We start from the raw sequence: 11,594 nt of genomic DNA, 5'->3' as shown, positions 1-11,594 counted from the left end.
TGCAATTGTTTAAACCCACCCCCCCCACCCCCCTCTTTGCTGCCTGCTGATGCTCCCTGTGTTTCTTGCAGACACACACTCAGATTTGCAGAAGGACTCAGGCAGGAAGTGGCCCCGGTGCGCGAGGACGCTGCAGGGCGAGACGCGCCTGCGCCAGGCGGCCGGTGGCCGGCGGCCGGCCGGCCTCCCTCCCGGAGGAGGAGGGGGGGGGTGAACCGCGTTCAGGGCGCAGGTGCCGCAGCCGGGCCCGGGAACGTCGGCTCAAGGCGCAGGCGCCGCAGCCGGACCCGGAGTCGAAGTAACGGTGGAGGTCCATCTATTTGCACGGCCAGTGGTCACTCTTCGTACTCGGGAGTCACACACCCAGTGGTCACTCTCTATCCCCCAAGGGTCACCCTTCGTACCCAGAATTCACACACCCAGTGGTCACTCTCTATCCCCAATGGTCAGTCTTTGTACCCAGGAGACACACACCCAGGGGTCACTTTCTGTCCCCCAGTGGTCGAACTTTGTCCCCAGCAGTCACTCCCATACCCCAAGTGTTACTCCCTGTCCCCCAAGTGTCACTCTCTATGCCCCAGTGGTCTGTCTTCATACTCAGGTGTCACTCCCAATCTAGGGGTCACTCTCCAGCCCCAGGCGTCACTCCCACACCTACTGGTCATTCTCCATCTCCCAGGAAGTCAATCCCATACCCAGTGGTCACTCTTTATCTCCCATGGGTCACTCTCCATCCACCAGGGGTCACTCCCATACCTAGGAGTCGCTCTACACCACCAGTGATCACTCCCATACCCACTGGTCAATCTCTATTCCCCAAGAATCACTCCAGTATCCAACGTTCGTTCTTTATCCTCCAAGGGTCACCCCCATACCCAGGGTCACTCTCCAACCCCAGAGGTCATGCCTACTCCCAGGGGTCACTCCATCTCCCAGCTGAGGGACACCTAGACTCCATCCATTACCAGGGATCCATCTGCCCCTCCCCCAGCCCACTCTGGATCACTGAGCAGAATCAAACCCCAAGGATCATCACAGACTCACCTGCTCCCTCCCCAAGGGAGAGCTCAGGCTCACTTCTAACCCAAGGCTTATCCAAGCTGAAGATCTCCTTTGATCACCTTGGGCTCCAATTCAGTCTCATCCATGACAGCATCTCAGCACAGTATGATCCTAATGTAATAGACCAGGTTCAGTCTCATTCCAGGAATCTCACCAGGTGAAATCAAGCCACAGCCCCAAGGATCCCTGCAGATTGCACTGCAACCCTAGAATCTCACTGGATCTAATCCAGCTACACACCAGGAATTCTATTGGGTGCAGTTCAACCCTGAACCTGCGAATCTCCCCAGTCCAAACAGCAAATATCTCACAACCCAATCTGACCATATCATGGGGATCACATGCCAGGGATCATCTGAGACCCAGCTGCACTCTGACAATCACACCATCCTGAGTCCAGTTCAACTTCAAGGACAATACTGGAACCATGTCATCACTGGTGGGGGAGAGCGTGTGGTCAGATTGCAGGCTGCCCCACCTCTCCAGGATTGACTAAAAGGTGCAGGGCTGCTCTGATTTTGCTAATGTGCGATTTTCTGGTCAAGGCGAGTTGCACACAGCAGGAGCATCCAATGACAGATTGGAATGCACCAACATTCACCTGTGCGTGTGTCATTGCCTACATATATGTATTAGCATGTGTGGCTTGTATATGTGTCATTTTTCAGTATGCATCTTCAAATGTTGTAATTATACTGCAGGCAAGGACTTCGCAGTATCTCACACACTGTTTCACGGTCTGGCACCCCCTGGCTTTCGGTCCTTAATGACTGAAGTCAGGTTTTGAGTTCTTGCAATGTCCTTGATGTCAAGAGGGTTAATATCGCAATGCTATGTGTTAAGGAAAGTGTCAGTAAGGGGCCCAAGTTCAGCATTTTGTATCACACAGAGAGATTTACACTTGTAGAATCCTCAAGAGATGTTCAGATGCCTGATGCTTGTAGCTGTCTCACTCCCTCCTTGCAGTCCCTCGCTTCCCGGGGGAGTTTGATGGTCTCTGAGACATTTCGTGTGGGACAAACTGAGATATGTATAGATTCCAGGGATCCTGCGGGATACAGAGCAGGTAAGGATAGCAAAAGACCAGAGAGATTTTGTTAGAATTGAAGAAGAAAATCCACAGGTAGACCAAAGAGGAAAGAAAGAAAAGCAAGACTTCTAATGCAATATCACCTTTTGTAACCTCAGGATGCCACTGACCTTTGTAGTCAATGATTTACCATACTTTTATAGAGAGAGCAGGAGACAGAGAGACTATTTACCAGCTGGACAAAGGGTATTAACCTAATTGGCAAGATTACTGAGACTGAAGAGTATCCTCAGGGTCTGTGCTGAGTGAGAAATGCTTATCTTTAGAAATCATTTAGTTTACAACTTTGGTGCATAAGGAGAACCCAGTGCCCTGCAATTGTTGTTTCCTTTCATATTGCTTAGAATTTTACAGCACAGAAACTGGCCATTCAGCCCAACTGGTACATGCGGGTATTATGCCCCACGTGAGCCCTCTCCCAGCCCCTCTTCATCTCACCCCATCAGCATATCCTTCTATCCCTTTCTACCTCGTGTGCTTACCCAGCTTCCCCTCAAATGCTTCCACTCTATTCACCTCAACCACTCCATGTGGTAGCAAATCCCACATTTTGGAAGATTTCACAAAATGCAGAGGAAAATAACCAGGATGAACATGTCACATGGCAGGGCAGGATCTCAGTTATAATATGCAAGCTTCAGGAGTGTTAAATATAAGGCATCTTGCTCCCTCGCTCAGTCCTATCGAATGGAACCCGGCGTTCGATTGTAGCCGCTTCACTGTCTTCCATCTCCCCGGGTTAATGTGTGTTTATGGTGAGTGATGTCTCGTAGGGGCTGCAGAAGCAGCTGCAGTTTCACCATCCTTCAGCACCATGACACACCCGGACGTCAGGGATACTGAAGAGAAACTACCACGTGTGTCCACAGGGAAATAACTGCTGCAGAACAACCGTCAAGGTAATGTCATTTGGTTAGGTTACTGCATTATGTTAATTTTAACCTTTCAATGAATGAAATTGCTTTGCAATCTGTGACATGTGCACATCTCCCTCTTAACTTAAATGATTTCCTTCTGATGCCAAACATCCTAGATTGTGCCCAAAGCAGAGAACAAGTACATTTATTTAATTCACAGTATTTCCTGAAGAAAGTGAAAATGCATTGTTTTGTGATCTCGCATTCTCTTTTGCTGTCTATCTGCCTCTGTCTATCTCTCTCTTTAAATATTTTTAATTTTAAAATTCTATTATGGTTCTGAATGTGTTAACTAACACCTGTGAAAGCTATGTACATAAGTTGTGATTTAGTGGAAAAATAGCAATGGTGGGGGGGGGGGGGGGGGCGGGTGGCGGTGGTAACTGATAAGGCCACATTTTTTAAAAAAAGATAACAATATATGCTTATTTATCTGCAGCCGTGCTTCAGATGCCTAGGCCCTAAGCTCTGGAATTCCCTCCCTAAACTTCTCTACCTCTCTCTCCTCCTTTAAATGCTACCTCTTTGACCAAGCTTTTGGTCTGGTGTCCTAATACCTCCTTAGGTGGCTCAGTGTCAAATTTTGTCTGATAACCCTTGCGAAACACCTTGGGAGATTTTACTATGTTAAACATTTTATGTATAAATTATTATATAATACAATCAAAAACTGCTCACCTCAATCTACAGTCCATATAAGAAACATCAACATCTACCAATTTTCTTTAGTAAATGATTACAACAAAGGATTGCACAGGATATTTGGCACAGAAACAGGCCATTCAGCCTGTTTAAATGTATTCCTGGAGGTTTCATTACATGACTTGCCCTCACTCTCCAGCCATTAGTCGGCCAATACACCCATCCTTGTGACGTACTGCCTTCCTATGCCAATTGGAAATCAAAAAGATTCATTACCCAATTGAATGATATTTGACTGTTAGCCAAGCAGCCTTTTATTCCCCATTTTCAATATTTTTACATCTGGTGAAGAGAAATGTTCAAAGAAAATGACAAAAAAAGGCAATCTACTTAATGTCCCAATGATCTTTCTCCAGAGTTGCACACAGAAGTGTCCTGGAGATTGATCTTCAATTCCTGGAGACCCCAGGCCAATCCTGGAGGATTGGCAACCTTACTCGTATGCTTGTCTAACTTCTCGTTAAATGCATCTATACTATTCGAATTAACCAAGTCCCTGTGGCAGCGAGTTCCACATTCAGAAGTTTCTTCTGAATTCCCTGCTGGATTTCTTGATGCCTATCTTATACTGATGGCCACACGACGAAACATTCACTCTGTACCCACTCGATCAAAGCCTTAGAGTCTTTGCTTTTGTTAATACAGCATCCGTTGAATGATGGATACATACTGGGGTTGTGATACAGCGCACTGAATCAGTGGCAGTTTGCCACAGCATTAATTGGGATTGACATGGTTAAGAAGCCCGTTTCATGGCAAAATCCTACAACCAGATTGAGCTATTGAATTTGCACGGTTAATCTATAATTCCAAAGACATCTGGTCTTTCAGCTACTGTGCAGACAGCAGAATCCTGAACATAGAAAATAAAATTGTGTCAAAACTCTCAAATATTTCCTACAACACTACAAACACACTCTCTAATTTAAACAATAAAAGATAGAGGCTCTTCTGAAATGTTTCTGCTTGCAGAGGAGTTCAAAATAGGAGTCAGAACTATAAGATAGTCACTAATAAATCTAACAGGTAATTCAGGAGAAACTTCTTTATCCGGAGATTGGTGAGAATGTGCAATTTGGTACCACATAAAAAATGGGAGCAGGAGTAGGCCATTTGGTCCCTCGTGCCTGCTTCGTCATTCAATATGATCATGGATGATCTTCGACCTCTACTCTACTTTTCCGCCTGATTCCTTATAGTCCAAAAATCTATCAATCTCGGCCTTGATCTCTGACTTGAACCACGTTGAGTAGTTGAGGTGAATAGCATAGATGCATTTAAGGGGAAACCTGATAAGAACATGATGAAGAAAGGAGTAGAAGGAAGTGCTGATAGGGTGAGATGAAGTAGGAGTGAGAGGGGGCTCGTGTGCAGCATAAACACCAGCATGGACAAATTGGACCAAATGGCCTGATTTAGTGCAGTGCATTCTATATGAAAAGGTCAAACCACTGACTGATCACAATTAAACCTTTTGGTTTTATTGCGTAGGACTCCTCTTATACAAGGCCCCTCATTTCAGAAATCTCAACATTATTTTAGATCGTACTGCCTTCCTCAGTCTCTCAGGAACAGTTACAATAAAGAGTAAATATCCTCTCATGGGCCACTGGAACATCTTCTAAACCAATCAAGTCTTTCTGTGTCCACCTCTTCATAGCCCCTCCTCCCCTCACAATACAGACACTGTCCTTGTCTATGTTCCTCCACTGGGGGCAGAAACTTGAGGACATTCTTGTCTGGACTACATCATGACTGGAATAAGAATTCCCTGTTATACATTTTACTCAAGCTCAACTATAAATCTACATCCATTGTCAAAGATATGCTCTCTCTGAACTGAAAGTTGCATAGAATTTACAGCACAGAAACAGGCCATTCAGCCCAACTGGTCCATGCCAGCATTTATGCTCCACACAAACCACCTCCCACCCTACTCATCTCACCCTATCAGCATATCATTCTATTCCTTTCTCCCCTTGTGTGTTTATCCAGCTTCTCTTTAAACACATGCTACTTGCCTCAACCACTCCTATGGTAGTGAGTTCCACATTCTCACCACTCCCTGGATAAAGAAGTTTCTCCTGAATTCCTTACTGGAATAATTAGCGACTATCTTACATTTGTGGCCACTAGTTTTGGATTCCCCGGCCACCCACCTCGCAACCCCAAAAGTGGAAATATCTCCAAGTGTACCTGATCGCACCTCTTGAGATTTTTAGCAATATCTGTCAGGGTACCTGGAGTCTGAAGCAGCTTAGTTTCACAGGATTAAGCTACAGAAAGTGATCCCATGTTAGATAGTAAGTTGCATATTTATTGTATTTTATAAAATTTTGTGCAGGTCAATATATGCTCACTGTGAAAACTGTATAATTTCCATTGATGTGTTTCATGTAAATAAACCAGCTATTGATCTCAGTATTGTGCTGATTCTGCCTGGCGTCTCTAAGGATAAGAGAATTCAAATGGCAGCACAGATCGTAGTGTCTGACATATAGCATTAGCATCTTCTGTTTTACTTGTTCATTCCTGCTATAGTTTACCTAGATGCAGAAAAGGTACAGTTCAGATCATATAGCATGTGAGGTCCACACATGGGAGTGATCAGGATACAGAATCCAAGACAATGGTCTGTAACTTACGTGCTCTCCAGCGTTAGATTTGGGGGATACCCCAAAGATTTGCTGGGGAATCTCTCTGGCAATTGCCCAGAAGTGCTAACTTCCTCTGGACAATTGCACTGCCCTGGGAACCATCTGAAAATGTGATTTAAATCACAAACTTTGGATGGTTCTGCCGGGGTTACACCAATAGTTACCCAGAAAAAGTTAGATGAATTAAAACCTCTTTTAACTTCTGGGTAACTATTGTAAAGATAAATACAAAAAACTGCGGATGCTGGAAATCCAAAATAAAAAATAAAAAATGCCTGAAAAACTCAGCAGGTCTGGCAGCATCAGTGGAAAAGAATACAGTTGACGTTTCAAGTCCTCATGACCCTTCAACAGAACTAAGTAGAAATAGGAAAGGGGTGAAACATAAGCTGGTTTAAGTGGGGGGGGGGGGGGGAAGAAGAGGGGGGGAAAGAAGGGTGGTGGTTGTTGGGACAAGCAAGCAGTGAAAGGAGGAGATAACCAAAAGATGTCACAGACAAAAGAACACAGAGGTGTTGCAGGTGGTGATATTATCTAAAAGAATGTGCTAATTAAGAATGGATAGCGGGACAAGCAAGGTACAGATAGCTCCAGTGGGGGTGAGGTGAAATAAGACTAAAAGGGCATAAAAAGTATAGATTAAAAAATAATGCAAATAGGTGGGAAAAGAAAAATCTATATAAATTATTGGAAAAAACAAAAGGGAGGGGGAAGAAACGGAAAGGGGGTGGGGATGGAGGAGAGAGTTCAAGATCTAAAATTGTTGAACTCAATATTCAGTCCGGAAGGCTGTAAAGTGCCTGGTCGGAAGATGAGGTGCTGTTCCTCCAGTTTGCGTTGAGCTTCACTGGAACAATGCAGCAAGCCAAGGACAGACATGTGGGCAAGAGAGCAGGGTGGAGTGTTAAAATGGCAAGCGACAGGGAGGTCTGGGTGATGCTTGCGGACAGATCAAAGGTGTTCTGCAAAGTGGTCACCCATTCTGCGTTTGGTCTCTCCAATGTAGAGGAAACCGCATTGGGAGCAACGAATGCAGTAGACTAAGTTGAAGGAAGTGCAAGTGAAATGCTGTTTCACTTGAAAGGAATGTTTGGGCCCTTGGACGCTAAGGAGAGAGGAAGTGAAGGGGCAGGTCTTGCGTTCGCATGGGGAGGTGCTGTAGGAGGGGGTTGAGGAGTAGGGGGTGATGGAGGAGTGGACCAGGGTGTCACGGAGGGAACGATCCCTACGGAATGCTGCCGGGGTGGGGGGGGGAAAGGGAAGATGTATTTGGTGGTGGCATCATGCGGGAGTTGGCGGAAATGGCAGAGGATGGTCCTTTGAATGCAGAGGCTGGTGGGGTAATAAGTGAGGACAAGGGGGATCCTATCATGTTTCTGGGAGGGAGGAGAAGGTGTGAGGGTGGATGCCCTATTGTAAAGACCCAGACCGACCCCACGAGACTCCCCCCCACCCCCACCATCCCCTTATACACCCTGACTGCCGACAACCCCACCTCACCCCCATAACACCCTTAAGTGCCCCACCAATCTCGAATCCCTCCTTGAATACACTGGAGTTCGGTGGGACCAGTGAGGAGTCTTTCGATGAAAGCTCCAAGCTGCTCCGGCAAACGGAAGTGTCAATGCAGTTTTCAAGACCAGGTAAGTGTGCATTTATGTCCTCTAATTTTGCAAGTCAGCACTTTCCAACACTAGTTGGAGGTTACGGCCCAATATCCTGCACAAAAATCATGACAATCCCATTAGCCTTTGATATCAAAGTAATCAAATGATAAAAACAAAAAAACTGCGGATGCTGGAAAGCTGCCAGACCTGCTGAGTTTTTCCAGGTAATTCTAATCAAATGATAGTTTCTTTGAAAGACATTTAGATATTCTGATCTCATTTCAACCACAGAGCCTGAATTGTGTTTTTCAACTGATGTCAGATATCAAAACAAAGGCTGTTAACTGCCAGTAATTCTCAATTCACACCTTTTCCGTCGAAGTGTTAAAAAATGGTTAATATTTGGAGACCTTTATCGGAACACAAAACTAGTAGTTGAGCTGTTGATCCTTCCTTCCTCTTTTCAGGATCTTCTGTACCAGTTTTAGACCTGGACCTCAGGTTTTCCATATTTTCCATCTTTTTCTCGCTTTCCCTGTGCACTAACTGATCATGTATCCTTTGGTTTTGAATTGTTTCTTTCCATTTATTTGGCCGAGATGATCTGTTTCATCATCCAATCACTCAGGTATTATTTCCTGACTCTGTTTGATCCTGTGAATTTATTTGTCCATCTCTTAGTTTTCACTTCTGAAGAAGGGCTGTTGCCAGCTGTCCCTTGATTTGAGAATGATGTCTACTGAGGATCATGAGTTTCTGCCATGGGTCTATATGTGACCGAACAGGTTGATTCTCAACCCACAGATCTTTGGCCAAGACCCTGGTAGAAGCCTGCACGTGACTTTGTTTAACGTGAGTGACCTTGTCCACATGATCTTGATGGGCTTGTGGTCAGATTTCGGTGCTGTGTTGAACCATGATGGCCGGGACCACCTCACTGCTGTGGCCTCCTTCCGCATTCGCAGCCAGTGAAAGACACAGTCTGCTTTCGCCAGTTGTGCCGTTGAGGGCTTTTCGCCTTTTGACTTTGTCTGGCGCCTCACCCCAAACCTTGCAACTGTGGGTGGCCTGATCAGGGGCAAGCAGCTGCCGACAGCATCGCTCAAGGGATCATTGGAGCAGACAATCCTCTCCACCATGTCAAACTGGCAATACAGGGAAGGATCAGAAGGGTGTGTGCCTGTCTGTCCTAACCAGAGGTACTGACCGATCTGTGTTTCTAGCACTTTCTGGATTTGTTTAACATTTTGATTGCCTGGTTATAAGAAATAGTTTGATCTGTAAAAGGCTCTCAAAGGCAAATCTCTCAAGTCTGTTGGCACTCATTAAGCAAAGGTGACTTGGGCATGTTTGCAGGATGGAAGAAGGTCAGATACCTAAGGATTTTTTGTATGGTGAAGTAGCCAAGCCAGAAGACCAGTTGGCCACCCAAAGTTCTCCTTCAAGGATACTTGCAAGCAAGCCAAGAAGGCCCTAACTTTTACACCTGGATATGAGCCGACTGCAGAGGAAAATGGCAACATCACCTGTGGGCTGCCATGTGCCACCATGACAATTAGTGGCTTGGCAACAGGCACCAACATCAAATTCAAAACCCAGAACCACACCTGATCACCACCTCATACGCAGCACTTGCGGCTGAACCTGCCTCTCGTGGATCAGTCCCTTCAGCCATCAGCAGTGAACCATATGAAGCTACCCCATCCCCAACAGATTTGATTTGCTGCACATCCACCATCTTACACAGATAGAAGGATGCCAAAGATGTAAATTAAAAGTTGTTGTAACATGCTGGGTTTTATTAATACGTTAGAAGGTCCATGAGTATATAATGTTTTTGACTTATTAAATGCAGCATTTTTTTGACTTAAGATGTAGCCATTAAACAAGATGTGGAAGCCTGGATAATTGAAAGTGTTTATCAAAAGCCAGTCAAACAGAGACAAAGCCATAAGACCATTTACTTTTGCCTGTTTAGCTTTGAGATAATAGGGATTGTTCGGTATGGTTCTATATATACAATTGTGATAGAATAGGTTTCACTCAATGTACCAAGTAGGAGGCTTAACTAAACTGAAGCAGGAGTGTTGCTGGCTCCTCATTGGTAGGGGAGGAATTTTGGTTAAAGTGGTTTGCAGAAGAATGCTATTTTGGTTCAGGTACATTGACTATCCTAGAAAAAAACTCAAGGATTAGTTGAGGTGAAGAGCATTGAAGCATTTTAGGGGGAGTGAGAGAAGCAAACAGGGGACAAAAATATGCTGATAGGATGAGATAAGATGAAGAGGGATGGGAGGCAGCTTGTGTGGAGCATAAATACTGGCATTGACCAGTTATGCTGCTTGTGTTAATGCCACACATTCCATGTATGTGATAGCCTGGTTAGGAAGTGTTATACCAAATCAGGCATTCTGATATTCCCAAGTGAATATTGTTTGCCTCGATCTTAAAAAATAACATGGAAATAGAGTTTGGAGCAACATCAAACACATTTTGTCAGAGTACCTCATTGGCATTTGATATTGTATACATCAGCAACAAGACAAATGGTCTCCTCACTGCTGATTTTTGAAGAGGAGAATATGTTATCCCCTACAGGCTTTCCTTCTCCTATTACAGCATTTATTTGAATTAGAAAATTAGACATTCAGTAATAGTTCAATATTGGCTTCTATCAACAATGTAGATGGATGTACGTATATAGATCCTAACATTTTCTCAAACAAAAAAAAACATTTCTGCTTTGTATTGTGTTGAGACCCAACTCATCATAGGAAGCAAGAACATAGGAAGTAAGAGCAGGAGTATGCTAACTCTTGACTCCCCAAAGCCTGTCCACCATGTACAAGGCACAAATCAAGAGTGTGATGGAATGCTCTCCGCTTTCCCAGAGGAATACAGCTCCAACAACGCTCGAAGCTTGACACCATCCAGGACAATGCAGCTCACTTGATTGACAGCCCATCCACCACAATAAATATCCACTCCCTCCACCACCAATGCACAGTGGCAGCAGTGTTAACATCTACAAGATGCAACACATAAAGGCTCCTTTGATTGCACCCTCCAAACCCATGATCTCTACCACCTACCTAGGAGAAGGGCGGATGAGGAATGGGAATACCACCACCTGCAAGTTCCCCTCCAAATGACACATCATCCTGAGTTGGAAAAATATCACCATTCTTTCATTGTTGCTGGGTTAAAATCCTGAACTCCTTAACAGCAGCGTGGATGCTCTTTCACATGGACTGCAATGCTTCAAGAAGGCAGCACTCCACCATTTTCTCAAGGGCAATTAGGGATGGGGAATAAATGCTGGCCCAGCCAGTGACCCCCCACATCCCGTGTGTCTCAGGTTGCTGTCAACTGTTGGCTTCTGAATAAGCAAATTTTAGTCTTTCCAGCAACATTCTGTGAAACTTGGGTGTGCTAGAGTAACACTTCCATTGGTTTGGTCAGGTATTGTCTGGAATTGAAGAATAAGGTTTGCAGAAGGGGCTGTAAAATATGTTAGCAAGGCTTTTGGCACAGTTGAAGGAAACAAAACCATACAGGC

Source organism: Carcharodon carcharias, chromosome 4 (assembly GCF_017639515.1).
Source record: "Carcharodon carcharias isolate sCarCar2 chromosome 4, sCarCar2.pri, whole genome shotgun sequence".
Taxonomy (NCBI): Eukaryota; Metazoa; Chordata; class Chondrichthyes; order Lamniformes; family Lamnidae; genus Carcharodon; species Carcharodon carcharias.
Note: the sequence above shows the minus strand (reverse complement) of the source record.